General features: G+C 39.6%; 1 pseudogene; it reads right to left on the bottom strand.

Annotated features, from left to right (window-relative positions):
- Positions 1 to 4,717: 4,717 nt before the first annotated feature.
- Positions 4,718 to 5,352, bottom strand: LOC138076303 (mitochondrial fission factor pseudogene; annotated as a pseudogene).
- Between the last annotated feature and the right edge of the window lie 13,431 nt (positions 5,353 to 18,783).

The following is an 18,783-nucleotide window of genomic DNA, read 5'->3' as shown; positions in this document are numbered from 1 at the left end:
TATATAAAAGCCAGAAAATAATTTTCAAACGAAGAGGTCAGAAATGATGTTGTCTAAAAGCTATTCACATGCTGCTTTGTTCATTGAAGAAGGGAAAAGTGATATCTGACTGGGACATCATCTGGGAACTTTTTCTGCACAAATCAATTTCACAGACTTCTGGTAGACCTTCTATGTGCAAGTTGGGGTGGGAAAGAGTTGGAGACGACTAAGCATGCACACATGCAGTAACATGGATGGACCTAGAGTTTCTCATACTAAGTGAAGTAAGTCAGAAAGAGACATAAATACCATATGATATCACTTACTTGTGAAATCTTAAATATGACACAAGTGAACATATCTATGAAACAGAAACAGACTCATAGATATAGAAAACAGACTTGTGATTGTCAAGGGGGAAAAGGGGATAGGGGAAGAATGAATTGGGAGTTTGGGGTTAGCAGATGCAAACTAATATATATGGAATAAATAGCAACAGGATCCTACTGTGTAGCACAGGGAGCTGTAGTCAATACCCTGTGATACAAAAAGAATGTGTGTGTGTGTGTGTGTGTATACATATATGTAGAGCTGAATCACTTTACTATATAGCAGAATTTAAGATATAATTAGTCAACTATACTTCCGTAAAATATTTTTAATTAAAAAAACTTAGAAAGATGACAATTTGTTCAAGCTATTGGTAGGTAAGAAGAGATTTCTATCTACCTACAAAGTTTGAAGAAATGGGTGATCTACTTAGCGTCTATGTCAACTCCATCAACCTGAATATCACATTGCTAAGAAATCATAGACCTTCCCCCAAACTGCTTCACCCCATTTGTTTGCTTCTAATTTAACTCATATAATTTACACTTATAGCCAACATTATCCACAATACTTAATTTGACATCTCTTTTGTATGATACTGCTTTGTGTACATAGAGATACATTAGTTATGGTTCTCATGCTAAGTCATTTCATTTAATTTTTTAAATATCCTTCACACTTGTTTACTTACTTGATTTCTATGTCTCCCTTGTGAGTTTCATATTAGTGGAAATATATTTTTTTTATCCCCTAACAAATGAGGAACTAGCAATCTCGCTGAACACTGGCTATAGGTAGACAGGAAACAGGGTAGCTAGAGTGCTTCTCAGCTCACATTGTAACCTTAGGCAATTTATTTAATTTTCTCAGGCTCAGTGTGTTTCATCTCTTTATTTAAAAATGTGTGTATCATAAGCTCATTGGAAATATTCAATGAAATATTGTATGTCAAGCACTTAGCACGATTAAAACTTTAAAAAATGGAAGATCAACAGCATTGCCCTGACCTGCATAAAATATTTCTGAGGGGTAGAATTTACTTTTTACTTCATCCCATTCAAGAGTCCTTGTCATCATCTGATCTTTTAATCACATTGGTATATGGTATATGGCCGATGTAAAGGAAAAGTAACTGTCTTAAACATAAGATAGTAAACTAATTATTTGTCCTCCAGGTTGGTCTGAGGGTGTAACTGGAGACATCATGGTTCAGCAGAAGATTTTAGACTCTTCTACAATGAGTTCAACACACATACAGACTTTTGTGGGCCTTGTAATAAGCTTGGGCTCCTAGGCGGCACCAGTGGTAAAGGACACACCTGCCAATGAAGGAGACATAGAAAACACAGGTTCAATCCCTGGCTTGGGAAGATTCCCTGGAGGATATTATCACAACCCACTCCAGTATTCTTGCCTGGAGAATCCCATGGACCGAGGAGTTTGGTGGGCTACAGTCCATAAGGTGGCACAGAGTTGGACATGACTGAAGTGACTTAGCATGCTCGTGCACGTGCGCACACTCACGCGCGCACACACACACACACACACACACAACACTAGTGCCAACTGGGAAACTCCAATAGGCTTGCTGACTAATAAGCTAAAGGTACTTATGTACTTAAGTACTGATGTACTTAGCCTGGGTTCTCTTTTATCACTTCATCACAACTAAAGCATAGAAGAGTCTACGATAACTTCAAGTACAGTTAAAGTCTGAACACCAAATTATTTAACACTGCCATCAAAACAAGACCCTAAAGTCCATGTCATTTCCTTAATTGCATTTCCAATCCACCAGAGCATGTGCTAGTCAATCCTTTCCAGTCACCATCATTATCAAACATCCTTCACATGCTTACTGTTGTGTAGTAAATGAAATTTTTTTTAAAAAAACTAACAATTACTGAGTCTCAACAGTGTGTGTAGACCCCAGGGCAAGGTATCTTCATACTTAATATCTACCGATTTTCAAAACTGCTTCTTAAGGGGGCTTTCATTAATCCCATTTTAGAGATGAGAAAACTAAGCCTTTGAAAAGGAAGATACTTATGTATAATCACATATAAGAGCACAAAAACATGACTTTGGCCTTGGAAAAAATCTTGTCTGGAGACTGTAAGAAATATTGTAAGAGTATTTAAAAGTGATCAGCTCAGGGGAAGAATAGATTCAAAGTCAAGAAGGCCAGCTTTCAAGGTATACTGTCCACAATCACAGAATAATTGGGAGCCCACCCATCTTCACTACTTCAACCTTCACCCCAACTCTGTATTCTTGGAATAAGCTTGCCTGAACCAGGAGGGAAAGCCATTCACTCTCTAGCCTTTTTAAGCAGTGAGGTTCTGCTCTCTCAGTGGTCCTCTCCAAAGCCTCTACAGGTTGCCACTTACAGGGCTTTCTTTCCATCTCCCTCTTGCCTTTGTGTTCCTTGTTCACTAAGTGGTATTTACTTACTGGACTGCAATTGTAGCATTCTTTTAAAAACCTCCTGCTGAAAAGTGTAAAATCCATCCTCTCAGCCCATTACTTGCAAAATGAAGTAGTAAGCTGCCTGCCTAGCCTTCAACCTCAACTGCCTCTCATCACTCCTTGAGCCTGCCGTTCACTGTGGCAACAGAAATGCCATTCATCCCATGCCTTTTCTAGAATCTAAACTATTGTTACTGTCCCTCTGCTGAGGAGCCACTTTGTCATCTAGTGATGGCCTCTGCATGCCCCTTACCAAACACTTGGATCTGACCTCACCCACCCCAGCAAATTTTTCTCTGACCTAAGTTTGTGGTGTTAAATGCTCTTCTTATGTGCCTGTCAAATACTCTAGAATTATCTTCATCCCAGAAATACTGACATCAGTTTTTAATGGCCTATTTGTATGTATCTCTCTCTTCCTATATCTGAATTCCTTGACAAGAGGAATTATACTTATTATGGTGCCAAATACTTTAGCTCAGTGTTTGTGAAATTATTTAGAGTTTTCCATAGATGAGTAGGATTTATGTAAATTGTTATGCTTTCTTTATATTTATTTGAAAAAACAATCTTTCACTTGTGTCCTATTATTTATTATTTAGTAGTGATGAGAAATTTTCTTTTTGGTAATGTATTGTTAATTTGAAAAAAGAAAAAGAGGAGAAATAAGTAAAAATTAGTGCAAATGTCAAAAACTGTGAAAATGGTGCAGCCAGTCAGTTCAGTTGCTCAGTCGTGTGTTATTCTTTGTGACCCCATGAACTGCAGCACGCCAAGCTTCCCTGTCCATCACCAATTCCCAGAGCTTACTAAAACTCATCCATCAAGTCAGTGATGCCATCCAACCATCTCATCCTCTGTGGTCCCCTTCTCCCTCTTTCAATCTTTCCCAGCATCAAGGTCTTTTCAAATGAAAAGATCAGTTCTTCGCATCAGGTGGCCAAAGCATTGGAGTTTCAGCTTCAGCATCAGTCCTTCCAGTGAATATTCAGGACTGATCTCCTTTAGGATGGACTGGTTGGATCTCCTTGCAGTCCAAGGGACTCTCAAGAGTCTTCTCAAACACCACAGTTCAAAAGCATCAATTCTTCGGCATTCAGCTTTCTTTATAGTCCAACTCTCACATCCATACATGACTACTGGAAAAACCATAGCTTTGACTAGATGGGCCATTGTAGGCAAAGTAATGTCTCTGCTTTTTAATATGCTGTCTTGGTTGGTCATAGCTTTTTTTCCAGGGAGCAAGCATGTTTTAATTTCATGGCTGCAGTCACCATGTGCAGTGATTTTGGACCCTCAAAAAACAAAGTCTCTCACTGTTTCCATTGTTTCCCCATCTATTTGCCATGAAGTGATGGGACCAGATGCCATGATCTTAGTTTTCTGGATGTTGAGTTTTAAGCCAACTTTTTCCTCTCTGCTCTTTCACTTTCATTAAGGGGCTGTTTAGTTTTTCTTTGCTTTCTTCCATAAGGGTGGTGTCATCTGCATATCTGACATTATTGTTATTTCTCCCAGAAATCTTGATTCCAGCTTGTGCTTTATCCAGCCCAGCATTTGGCATGAAGTACTCTGAGTATAAGTTAAATAAGCAGGATGACAGTATACAGCCTTGACGTACTCCTTTCCCGATTTGAAATCAGTCTGTTTTTCCACATCCAGGTCTAAGTGTTGCTTCTTAACCTGTATACAGATTTTTCAGAAGGCAGATCAGGTGGTCTGGGATTCCCATCTCTTTAAGAATTTTCCACAGTTGTGATCCACACAGTCGAAGGCTTTAACGTAGTCAATAAAACAGAAACAGAAGAGAATGGTACAGTAATGGCCAAAATATGGGAGGCCCTGGCTTACCTTGTCTTTTTTTTTTTTTTGGAAGTTTGCAAATTCTTTACATTTCCAGATGTTGAAACAATATTTTTGAGAGTTGAGTTTACCGCTAGTGGCAAAACCAGAGCCAGCTATTTGGCAGCCAGAATGCTACAGTAATTGAATACATGACCATTTCTCTTTTAGCACAATCTTTGTTCTCCTCTTCAAGAAGCTGTAGACATCTATTCAGTTTGATTATCTGTCATCATAATGAAGCTCCATCTACAACTGTTGTGTCTTCTGAAGTTCCTTCAGTTGTTGCCTGTATATTTGAAATGTCATACATGGAGTCAGTTCTGACCAGCTGTCCATTTTTGGAAATAGCACTTTCACTCATAGAGTGCTCCTTTTTAGCCTGTACACCGCACGGATTTCTTGATTTTGAGGGCCTGGAGGAGGTGTTTCTAAATCCAGACAATTTAGTGGTCTTTCATTTAGCATAAGCACATGAGTGCTTGGCTTAAAGGGATTTGACTGTATAACGTCAAGATTTACTGGTCTAGAAATGGAATGTTTTCATTATTTCCTGATACCACAATTCTCTCTGGAACCTGCATAATCACACTAGCATTTGAAACTCCTTCTTGGAATCCTTGTTACAGGTCAGCATTTGGTCGTGCCACCTTTAACTTTTCCAGACCCTCCTTCACTAACACTTTCAGTGTATTCCATTTTAAACTAAATTTGACTAATTTCAGCCATCTCAGCAGCAGTGGGAGAAGGAAAGGCTGTCTTAATCACTAAATGTGTACCAACTACTGCTTGCTTTTTGGTGTTATCTGCATCTGTGCCTCATATTAAATCCTTTAACTTATTTCAATATACATGTCTGGATTTAAAGTCATTTTGTCTCCCTGGGCTTTGGAGGGTCCTGGGGAAGGGCCACCACCAACCAGCTTCTGGGGAGCTTGGGTGGGTGGCCTCAGAGGCTGTTGGCCAAGCGCACAGAGGCACCTGGGCAAACCTTACCCTGGCTTCTTAACACAGACCTCTTGCAGGGCCAATAAGAGAGATATCTTGGAGCAAAGAGCCCTTTGGAAGTCTATAACATCTTGTTTTAAAAGATTAGCTTTGCCCTGAAACTACCTGCTTCCAGGACAGATATCTGGAGGGTTACAACCAAAGAAATTTTAAATTAGATTTGAGCCCTGGTTCTCCTGCTGGGCTTCCTGGGTAACTTACCTGATAAAGAATAGGCCTGCATTGAGGGAGACCTGGATTTGATCCATGAATTGAGAAGATCCCTTAGAGAAGGAAAAGGCTACCCAGCCCAGTATTCTGGCCTGGAGAACTCCATGGACTGTATAGTCTGTGGGGTTGCAAAGAGCTGAACATGACTGAGTGACTTTCACTGTCTGCTGCTGGCAGAGGAAATTACGGCTGCTGATATGGGGCCTGTTCACCTGGTTATCTGAGTCACAAATCAGAACATCACTTGTGTTCCCTTTCACATGCTCTGTGGCCTAGATTTCAGAAGTACATGGGTATAAGGCAACTGTTCTCCCCTCAAGTCAGACAAGCATCTCATATTTAGGGACTTGCAAAATCTCAGAACAAAATTTGGCTGATGTTCTTCAGTTTCTTGTGAAGCAAATCTAAGGTATGGGAAGTCACTCAAAGACATCAAAGGCTTTGGGAGAAAAATCAAAGTCCAATCTGAGACTCGCAGAACTTCAAATCACATGTCCTTTAGCTTATGGGCACTGAAGCCTGTGTCCATCCTATGACTACCAAACCAAAGGTCAAGGCACAGGAGCAATGTGCCCTTCCCTTGCATCCAGGAGCAATGCCATGGAGGCAGGTTCAAGTATAACCAACAGTCCTCCCTTTATGAAACTCCAGAAGAGGGCACAGTATAGACCACTGAAGAAGAAGTGGTGTGGGGCAGAGAGTTGTGGACACAGGACCACAAATGAGCAGGACAAGATAATTTGCTCCCGCAAAAAAAAAATAAAAAATCTCTATAAAAGGGCAAGGTATGGTTCATAAACCCTGTAACTTCACTGTAAGTCTTTTGAGAATTTCACTTGTTGACTTTTACTTACAAATGTGAAAAGCATTCCAAACAAGTGAGCCCCTTGGTCCTAGAGATTTCTTTCCAGATCCTTCAAGTCCACCTTCCAGAGGCTTCCTCACCAGCCCACAAAATTCAGATGAGGATTCTGCATGAAGCATTCACCTCCAGGCTTACTTGCACTAATGTAAGAGCTACAGCTACTCTTCGAAATGACTAATGTCACAGAAATTGATACAATTCAATCATCCATGTCATAATTTACTTAGGTTTTCTTTATGGCCAATTCTAAAGAACTTCCCAGCTTTTTCATACATTCCATTTTTGAAACCAAATATAGAAGTGGCAATTAAGGAAAGAACCCATCCCATAATCAGTCATAGGTTCATTGCTTCAAATAGTCCCCCAACAGATTCCTGAGAGGCAAACCTGACCTGATGCCACATGTTACCTTTTTGTCCCCCTCCAACCAGCAAATTTCTTGCTGAGCGCTTTCAGTGGCTCAGCACACATCTCTAGACTGCAGGTCAGTCTGTAACCCAACCAAAATGCCATAGATGATCTTGAGAAGGAAAATGAACATCCTGGTTCACTGGAATCTGTCTTTAAAAAAAAAATTATTTAGCTGTGCCAGTCTTAGTTGCAGCACGCAGGATCTTTGATCTTCGTTGTGGCATGTGAGACCTTTAGCTGCAGCATGTGGGATCTAGTTCCTGGACCAGGGATTGAACCTGGGCCACCAGAGTTGGGAGCATGGAGTCTTAGCCACTGGACCACCATGGAATTCCCTCACTGGACTCCATTCTTGCTTTTAGGATAAAGTTTCCATAGCAAAATATTTTCATGTTATAATTCCTCCAACTCTTTCAGTGTCATTTTATGCAGCTATTGGACAACTATTTTCCACATCTTTTAGGTGAAATCTGCTGAAGCATCTCATCATCCTCATCTTTCTCCTCTCGTTTAGAATTTCCTAGTTCCCCTCCACCTCTTTCCATTGTCACCAGATAACATACACATGTTCTTGGAGGTTCAGTTCTGAACTTATTCTCTGAGAAGGCCACTACCATAACACACTTAGAGACAAAGTTGGCCAGAAAATTAACAATTTGTGTTAGTACATTGTCATTATCTGTGGATGTCTGTTTCTCTTCCACTAGCAAGTGAACAGTTTGAAGGAAGCAGTGATATGATCTTAACAAGTAGGTATTTGCACCACCTGCCTGGTGGTAGATTCTTGGTAAATGATTGGGCAGTGGAAAAAAACATGTCCTAAACATTCATAACCTCTGATGGTGACCCAGAGACTGCTCCTAGACATGACTGAAATGTGCTTAAATGCTGCTTTAGATTTGTGAAAATAGCCCCTAGGTGTCAAATGAGCTGTAGGGAGGCAATTATTGATTATATAGGTGTGTGTGTGCTCAGTCCTGTCTGACTCTTTGTGACCCCATGGACTATAGCCCGCCAGACTCTTCAGTCTTTGGAATTTTCTAGGCAAGAATACTGGAGTGGGGTGCCATTTCCTCCTCCAGGGATATCTGTCTCAATCACACACTCATTTTCTCTGGCCTAGAATTCATGATCTGATTTTCCAGCTCTAGGATAAATATACTAATATATTCCTAGGCACACTGAGAATAAAACTTAATGAAAGGCAAACATTCAAAAGCATCTCTGGCTGGCAGACCAGCCCAGAGGAGCAAATGGACAAGGGACAGAAGTCATAGGGTCATTACACTGCTTCCCTTCCATGACAATTATGCAAATATAGTTTTGATTTGCTTTCTCCTCCTTAAAATATAACTGAACCACCTTGCCTTACACCTGAAACTGACACATTGTAAACCAACTAGACTTCCATTAAAAAATAGTGGTTATTTTTCTCCCTTTGTAATTAGAGGGGGGTTATCCTTTTCTTTCCAGAGGAGCTGAGGTCATCTATCCTTCTTACTTTTGCAAATAGTTCTATTCTGGCCAATATTTGCCCATAATCCATGGGGCCTTTTTATGACTTTTCAGTCTGGCAAAAATATTCTAATTACACACCTGTGAGGCTTTCATGTTGGCTGTGTTGATCTGGCTCTGTTTTCAGCTTCCCAGGGTATCAGCTTTTGAGGAGCCTCCTGCTTTGGTGCTCAGGGCTGCTGGCCAATGAGAAGGGTTTTCCCCATACCATAGAATACAGTCATTCACAGAGACCTGACAATTCGACAAGACCTTTTCTTTGTGTGCTTTTTTTTTTTTCCTGTCCGTTTCAAATTTAAAATATCAAATTTGCCAGATATGCGATGCCATTCAAATGAATCACTGGTCAAAAGGAGACATTTTAATGGGGTTATCACTAAAATGCCCAAAGTGATCTTTGAAGTTGCAGCCTAGACCAGCCAAGTGGTTTAATTCTGTCTTGGCAAATCAATACCTTTGTATGAAATTTCTAAAAGTCATAAGGACATAAAATGTTTGTTTATTCTAACTTGTTCCCTCTGCCAGTAACTGTCAAGCTTGGCAATGATTATATGCATAAATAAAAAACCAAGTTATTTGAATTCTGACAGATATGACAAAATGGCAATATTTTCACTTTTATTAATAAAAAATCTATGTATTTTAATTTACTACTGTAATATTACCCCCAGAAACATGTCTGAAATGCATGTTATACCCTGCACAAATATTGGTTGAATTAATTATTTAATTTAACAGATAAGGAAAACAAAGCTTGCTATCTCATTTCCATCAAGAAGACTGAAGGTTTTTCACCAGATCTCAATGGCTCCCAAATCACAAATGCAAACAAGCATGCACATACACATATACAGTAAAGTCAAGGGCCAGGCTCACTTTCATGGTTAGGTCAAAGCAGAGGAACTGACCTAACACCTCCATTGGTATCAATTCTATTCTGTATGTCCATTAATATAATTTGAAATGGGACATATATTTATGGCTACATCATTGATCATGTTCCAATCTGACCAACAAAAAATAAATTTATGTTCCCAAAACTTGCTTTAAAATCAAAATTTTTCATCCTCTACTTTTTTACTTTTGTAAGTGTAAAGGATATTGACAGGTACCTACAAAAACACTCTTTATGTCTCACTCTCATGAAATGTTGGCAACACACTCTCTATTTTATACAACTGTTTTTTTCTGAATTAAAATGAATATGCTTACATTGATCCTTGCTGAATTTCGAGAGTTTTTTTTTTTTTTGTTCCCTTATTTTCTAGGCTGGCATGATATTTTGAATATTCTATCCAATAGATGAACTATTTATCTGCCCCTGTAATACATGTGAATTTGATAAACTTGCATGATATGCCTTTGCTTGAGTTGTGTCTTAGATTATAGAACAACATAGAACCCTGTGGAAGACCATTAGATCACTCTGTCCCATTAAAAAGTGAAATACTCCTTGGGCACTGCTCTTTTAATATCTATAACTCCATGTATTTGCATTATCAACCAGCCAGTGTTTCTCAATCATGTCCATAAGACTATTTAGAATTATTGTTAAACTGTAAGCAGAATTTTTGTTTAATGCTTTCTTATGCATTTCCTCATTTTCATGACTCTCCTTGAATGATAGTCCTGGGTTGGTGTTATGTATTCTGTATACAGAAGAAGTGTATCCTCAGAAAATGTTCTCTTTCCTCTGGACAAGCCTAGGTTTCACTGTCCATCAAATGAGTATAGTAATAATCATCAATATGAAGAGAAATCATGCATGTTAACAGCCTAGAAAGGAGCTCACAATATACTCCACTCAATCCATATCACTCTCATTTTCTTGCCCGTTCCTTTGCTCTCATCACTTCCATGTTTCCCATAAATCCTTAATACCATTTTTGTCTGCAGGACCATCACTTGACCCAGACATCATAATGATTAATATTCAGAGTTAAACCAAACTAAAAGAGACATTGCCTGTTGGCAAACCAATCCATTCTATCTTTCATAATTGTTTTATTTTAAAATTTGTTGTTATTCAGTGGCTAAGTCATGTCCGACTCTTATTTTTTAACTTTATGAAGAGTAAAATTAACTCTCCCTGGTGGACAGCTCTATGGGTTTTGATGTGTGCTCAGTTATGTGGAATGCTTTTGTGACATCATGCACTATAGGCCACCAGGCTCCTCTGTCCATGATATTCTCCAGGCCAGAATACTGGAGCAGGTTGCCATTCAGTTCTCCAGGGAATCTTCCTGATTCAGGGATTGAATCCATGTCTCATGTGATTCCAGCAGTGGCAAGTAGATTCTCTTCCAATGACCCACCTGGGAAGCCCTTTGATAAATGCATAGATAATATATCTACCACCCATACAAGATAAAGATGCATTCCTCATCCCTAAACATTTTCCTCATGCTGTCCCTGTGGTCAGAGACTCTCTGGACTTAAATTCGGGCAACCACTGATCTGTTTTCTCTTCCCATAATTTTTCCTTATGGTAAACCCAAGTAAATCACAATAATCCAAGTCTATGCCCTGAACAGCAATGCTGAAGTAGCTGAAGTTGAACGGTTCTATGAAGACCTACAAGATCTTCTAGAACACCCAAAAATGATGTCCTTTTCATTATAGAGGACTGGAATGTAAAAGTAGGAAGTCAAGAAACACTTGGAGTAACAGGCAAATTTGGCATTTGAGTACAAAATGAAGCAGGGCAAAGGCTAACAGAGTTCTCCCAAGAGAATGCACTGGTCATAGCAAACACCCTCTTCCAACAACACAAGAGAAAACTCTACACATGGACATCACCAGATAGTCAACACCAAAATCACATTGATTGTATTCTTGCAACCAAAGATGAAGAGGCTCTATACAGTCAGCAAAAACAAGACTGGGAGCTGACTGTGGCTCAGACCATGAAGTCCTTATTGCCAAATTCACACTTAAGCTGAAGAAAGTAGGGAAAACCACTAGACCATTCAGGTATGAACTAAATCAAATACCTAACGAATATACAGTGGAAGTGAGAAATAGATTTAAGGGACTAGATGTGATAGACAAAATGAGAGAAAAGCTATAGATGGAGTTTGTGACATTGTACAGGAGACAAGGAGCAAGACCATCTCCAAGAAAAAGAAATGCAATAATGCAGAATGGCTGTCTGAGGAGGCCTTACAAATTGCTGTGGAAAGAAGAGAAGTGAAAAGCAAAGGAGAAAAGGAAAGATATACCCATTTGCATGCAGAGTTCCAAAGAATAGCAAGGAGAGATAAGAAAGCCTTCCTTGATTATCAGTGCAAAGAAATAGAGGAAAACAACAGAATAGGAAAGACTAGAGATCTCTTCAAGAAAATTAGAGATACCAAGGGACATTTCATGCAAAGATGGGCTCAATAAAGGACAGATATGGTATGGACTTAACAGAAGCAGAAGATATTAAGAAGAGGTGGCAAGAATACACAGAAGGCCTGTACAAAAAAGACCTTCATGACCCAGAAACTCACAATGTGTGATCATTCACTTAGAGCCAGACATCCTGGAATGTGAAGTCAAGTGGGCCTTAGGAAGCATCACTATGAACAAAGCTAGTGGAGGTGATGGAATTCCAGTGGAGCTATTTCAAATCCTGAAAAATGATGCTGTGAAAGTGCTTCACCCAATATGCCAGCAAGTTTGGAAAACTCAGCAGTGGCCACAGGACTGGAAAAGGTCAGTTTTCATTCAAATTCCAAAGAAAAGCAATGCCAAAGAATGCTCAAACTGCTACACAATAGCACTCATTTCACACACTAGTAAAGGAATGCTCAAAATTCCCCAAGCCTGGCTTCAGCAATACGTGAACCGTGAACTTCCAGATGTTCAAGCTGGTTTTAGAAAAGGCAGAAGAATGAGAAGTCAAATTGCCAACATCCACTGGATCATGGGAAAAGCAAGAGAGTTCCAGAAAAACATCTATTTCTGTTTTATTGACTATGCCAAACCCTTTGACTGTGTAGATCACCACAAACTGGAAAAATCTTCAAGAGATGGGAATACCAGATCACCTAACCTGCCTCTTGAGAAATCTGTATGCAGGTAAGGAAGCAACAGTTAGAACTGGACGTGGAACCACAGACTGGTTCCAAATAGGGGAAGGAGTACATTAAGGCTGTATATTGTCACCCTGCTTATTTAATTTATATGCAGGGTATATCATGAGAAATGCAGGGCTGGCTGAAGCACAAGCTGGAATCAAGATTGCCAGAAGAAATATCAATAGCCTCAGATATGCAGATTTTACCACCCTTATTGCAGAAAGTGAAGAAGAACTAAAGAGCCTCTTGATAAAAGTGAAGGAGGAGAGTGAAAAAGATGGCTTAAAGCTCAATATTCAGAAAACAAAGATCATGATATCTGGTCCCATCACTTCATGGCAAATAGATGGAGAAACAGTGGAAAGAGTGTCAGACTTTATTTTTGGGGGCTCCAAAATCACTGCAGATGCTGACTGCATCCATGAAAATAAAAGACACTTACTCCTTGGGAGAATAGTTATGACCAACATAGAAAGCCTATTAAAAATCAGAGATGTTACTTTTCCAACAAAGGTCTCTCTAGTCAATGCTACAGTTTTTCCAGCAGTCATGTACGGATGTGAGAGCTGGACTATAAAGAAAGCTGAGTACTGAAGAATTGATGCTTTTGAACTGTGGTGTTGGAGAAGACTCTTGAGAGTCCTTTGAACTGAAACGACATCCAACCAGTCCATTCTAAAGAAAATCAGTCCTGAATATTCACTGAAAGGACTGATGTTGAAGCTGAAACTCCAATACTTTGGCCACCTTTTGGGAAGAGCTGATTCATTTAAAAAGACCCAGATGCTGGGAAAGATTGAGGGTAGAAGGAGAAGGGGACAACAGAGGATGAGATGGTTGGATGGCATTACCAACTCAATGGACATAAGTTTGGGTAAACTCTGGGAGTTGGTGATGGACAGAGAGGCCTGGCGTGCTGTGGTTCATGGGGTCACAAAGAGTCGGACACGACTGAATGACTGAACTGAACTGAACTGATCTTCTATTGAAACTTTTGCTTGTTTTCTAATTGAATTTGTTCTTACTGTTGAACCTTTAGAAGTTCTCTATATATTCTGCATACATGTACTTTGTCAATTATGATTTGAAAGTATTTTTTTTCCAGTCTGCAGCTTACCTTTTTTATTTTCTGACTACAATTATTTGCATAGCATTAGATTAAGAATTTGGTAGCATCCAATTTCGGAGAAGGCAATGGCACCCCACTCCAGTACTCTTGCCTGGAAAATCCCATGGGTGGAGGAGCCTGGTGGGCTGCAGTCCATGGGGTCGCTAAGAGTCGGACACGACTGAGCGACTTCACTTTCACTTTTCACTTTCATGCATTGGAGAAGGAAATGGCAACCCACTCCAGTGTTCTTGCCTTGAGAATCCCAGGAATGGTGGAGCCTGATGGCCTGCCATCTATGGGGCCTCACAGAGTCGGACACGACTGAAGGGACTTAGCAGCAGCAGCAGCAGCATCCAATTTATTATTTTTTAAAAGTTCAAAGGACCATACTTTGAAGTTATATAGAAGAACTCTCTGCTTAGTTCAAATCACGTATTTTTTTTTTATCTTTTCTTTTTCTAGAAGTTTCATAGTTTAACATTTTATCCACATGTGCATGATCCATTTTGAGTTAATTTTATATAAGATGAGGAATAGGCTGAAGTTCTATTTTACTCAAATACATGTCTAATTTTTCCAACAGTATTGTTAAAAAGACGTTTTTCCTTGAATTACTTTTGTACCTTTGTCAATAATAAACAGACTATATTAATGTGGACATATATATCTGGACTCTATTCTGTTCCATTGATCTTTGTATCTATTCTTTCACTAATTCCATGCCATCTTGATTATTACATCATTATAATAAGATTTTAAATGAGGGATTGTGAGTTCTGCAACTTTCTCACTTTTCAATGTAAATTGTTCCTTGCCACATAAATTTTAAACTCAGATTTTTCATACCTATAAAAAAGTCTGTCAGAATTTTTGTTAGGATTACACTGAATCTACAGACTTCCCCAGCTATACTGAGTCATTACATTTTTACACAGTTGTACTAGCCATGAAATTAAAAGATGCTTACTCCTTGCAAGAAAAGTTATGACCAACGTAGACAGCATATTCAAAAGCAAAGATATTACTTTGCCAACAATGGTCCATCTAGTCAAGCCTATGGTTTTTCCAGTGGTCATGTATGGATGTGAGAGTTGGACTGTGAAGAAAGCTGAGCACTGAAGAATTGATGCTTTTGAACTGTGGTGTTGAAGAAGACTCTTGAGAGTCCCTTGGACAGCAAGGAGATCCAACCAGTCCATTCTGAAGGAGATCAGCCCTGGGATTTCTTTGGAAGGAATGATGCTGAAGCTGAAATTCCAGTATTTTGGCCACCTCATGTGAAGAGTTGACTCATTGGAAAAGACTCTGATGCTGGGAGGGATTGGGGGCAGGAGGAGAAGAAATGACAGAGAATGAGATGGCTGTATGACATCACGGACTCGATGGACGTGAGTCTGAGTGAACTCTGGGAGTTGGTGATGGACAGGGAGGCCTGGCATGGGGTCGCAAAGAGTCGGACAGGACTGAGCGACTGAACTGAACTGAACTGAACTATCCCTGATCCTGGCCTTTCATGTGAGATCGCAGCCTTTTCTTCCGTGCCTACAGTGTACCAGCGATAAGCCCCTTCTCTCAACCTCTTCCCCTCCCTGTCTTCTATTTGCATTTTCATATATTACTTACAGTTAGAATAGAGTAAGCAAAAGATTCATTTGGGCTCATACCTAGTTCAGGACAGAAAGGCTATAAGTAACACAAGCGTGAAGTGACATGAAACTTAGTAATCTCTATGGATAGTTCAGTTCCAATCCAGCCAAAATATTCTCTAACATGCCAACCTAAACCTACATAAACCCTAACTTCGCTTAATGCATCCACTGATGTATTCTGCCATCTGATATATCAAAATACCACTTTAGACCATGGTAGCTTTGACAGCTAGATTTGCCAATGCTTCAAAGTACTCTCACCTCTTCTCTTCAGGGCCACAGTTACTGGACCCCCATCTAAGATAATATAAAACTTCAAAGGCAGTAAAAATATGCTTTGACCCAGCATTTAAATGGAACAAACCCTTTAGAGGGGAATGATGTAAAAAAAAAAAAAAAACTATCTTAAATATGATAAATCACAAGATGCAAACCAAGACAATTATAACAGAAGAAGAATATCTCAGTTTCTTTAACCTAAACTGCTTAGGTCCCTTTTGCTAACAGAGTCCTAGTAAAGTGCAAGAAAGTATTGTTTTCTTCTCATTGCTCCTTACTCACCCTTGAAAGAAGCCTTTAAAAATTTTTTTTTAACTTCTTATTTTATATTGGAGTATGATTGTTTAACCTATACACTGAGCACATCATGAGAAATGCCTAGCTGGATGAGTTACAAGCTGGAATCAAGACAGACATGTGAAACATCAACAACCTCAGATATATGGGTGATAACACTCTAATGGCAGAAAGCTAAGAGGAAATAGACTCTTGATGAGGGTGAAGAAGGAGAGTGAAAGAGCCAGCTTAAAACTAAATATTAACAAAACTAAGATCGTGCGACCCAGCTCCATTACTTCATGGCAAATAGAAGGGGGAAAGGTGGAAGCAATGGCAGATTTCCTCTTCTTAGGCTCTACAGTCACTGCGAATGATGACTGCAGTCTCATGAAATGGGAATGTGATTGCTTCTTGTCAGGAAAGCTATGACAAACTTAGACAGTGTGTTGAAAAACAGAGACATTACTCTGCAGAAAAAGTCCATATTGTCAAGGCTGTGATCTTCCCAGTAGTCACATACAGTTGTGAGAGCTGGGCTGTAAAGAAGGCAGAATGCCAAAGAATTGGTGCCTTCAAACTGTGGTGCTGGAGAAGACTTCTGAAAGTCTCTTGGATAGCGAGAATATCAAGTCAGTCAATCCTAAGGGAATTCAACCTTGAATACTCACTGGAAGGACTGACGCTGAAGCTCCCATATTTTGGTCATCTGATACGAATAGCCAGCTGTCCCTGATGCTGGGAAAGATTGAGGGCAGAAGGAGAAGAGAGGGTCAGAGGATAAAATGGATGTATGGCATCTCCGATGTAATAGACATGAACTTGGGCAAACTTCAGGAGATGGTGAGGGACAGGGAGACCTGGAGGGCTGCAGTCCATGGAGTTGTAAAGTCAGATATGACTGGGTGACTTAACAACTGCAATAAATAGTTGATTAACAATGTTGTGTTAGTTTCAGATGTAGAGCAAAGTGACTCAGTTATACATATATGTAAATTATTCTTTTTCTAATTATTTTCCCATTTAGGTTTTTACATAATACTGAGCAGAGCTCCCTATACTATATAGGAGGTCCTTGTAGTAGTCATTGTCATTAATATTGCATGAAACAAGGAAGAGATGATGGAAAATAGAGATTTATCCCGAGAGCTGCAGTATAGGCCATGAAATGGAGAGAGGCCCAGGGAAAGACTGGGCACATGAGGCTGTCAAGAGATTTCAGTGAATTCCATGACCATATGACATGCCATGATGCATTCTGAGTCTTCAAATCAAACTTACAGACCCAGAATTAAACCCAGAAAAAGAAAACAGAAATTTTATGAGTGGACTGAGATAAATAAAACTGTTTCTGATAGACTGTATATGTTCTATTCATAATGGCAGAGACCATCGCTTTTTCAATCAAGATACTTTGCATATGTGCCCTTTCTGCAGAACATTCTCTTTCTGTAGTAATTTTCTCATTGCATTTTATTCCTGAGTTATTTGCTTGTTGAGCCTGAAATCTAAGCAGAGAAAGGTCGTCTTAAAATACATGTGAATAAGACTGACATCATTGACTTAGTAAATCATCTCGTTTCTCTGACCTGCCTGGAGCTGGACCCACAAAAGCAAATGTTGCTTATTAAGGTCCCCTATTAAATTTCCATTATATTTTGTGTTTTATTGAAGTATAGTTGTTTTACTGTCTTGTGTTAATATCTGCTGTAAAGCCAAGCAATTCAGCTATTTATAAACATTTTATTTATAGTCTTTTCCATTATGGTTATCACAACAAACTATGGAAAATTCTTAAAGAGATAGGAATCCCAAATCACCTAACCTGCCCCCTGAGAAATCAGAATGCAGGTCAAGAAGAAACAGTTAGAACTGGACATGGAACAACAGACTGGTTCCAAATCAGGAAAGGAGTACATTAAGGCTCTATATTGTCACCCTGCTTATTTAACTTATATGCAGAGTACATCATGCAAAATGCCAGGCTGAATAAAGCACAAGCTGGAATCAAGATTGCCAGGAGAAATATCAATAACCTCATATATGCAGATGACACCACCCTTATGGCAGAAAGCAAAGAAGAACTAAAGAGCCTCTTAATGGGTAAAAGAAGAGAGTGAAAATGTTGACTTAAAACTCAACACCCAGAAAAATAAGATCATGGCATCTGGTCCCATCACGTCATGGCAAATAGATGGGGAAATAATGGAAACAGTGAGAGACTTTACTATTTTGGGGCTCCAAAATCACTGCAGATAGTGACTGCAGTCATGAAATTAAAAGATGCTTGCTCCTTGGAAGAAAAATTATGACCAACCTAGACAGCATAAAATGCAGATCCTTCTAGTCAAAGCTATGGTTTTTCCAGTAGCCATGTATGGATGTGAAACTTGGACTATAAAGAAAGCTGAGTGCCAAAGAATTGGTGATTTTGAACTGTGGTGTTGGAGAAGACTCTTGAGAATCTCTTGGACTGCAAAGAGATCCAAACAGGCCATCCTAAAGGAAATCAGTCCTGAATAGTCACTGGAATGACTGATGCTGAAGCTGAAACTCCAATGCTCTGGCCACCTGATGGAAAGATCTGACTCATTTGAAAAGTCCCTGATGCTGGGAAAGATTGAAGGCAGGAGGAGAAGGGGACAACAGAGGATGAGATGGTTGGATGGCATCACTGACTCGATGGACATGAGTTTGAGTAAACTCTGGGAGTTGGTGATGGACAGGGAAGCCTGGCGTGCTGCAGTCCATGCAGATCGCAAAGAGTTGTAC

Source organism: Capricornis sumatraensis, chromosome 3 (genome assembly GCF_032405125.1).
Source record: "Capricornis sumatraensis isolate serow.1 chromosome 3, serow.2, whole genome shotgun sequence".
In the NCBI taxonomy this organism is placed as follows: Eukaryota; Metazoa; Chordata; class Mammalia; order Artiodactyla; family Bovidae; genus Capricornis; species Capricornis sumatraensis.
The sequence above is the reverse complement of the archived record's forward strand: the minus strand, read 5'-3'. Positions and strand labels throughout refer to the sequence as shown.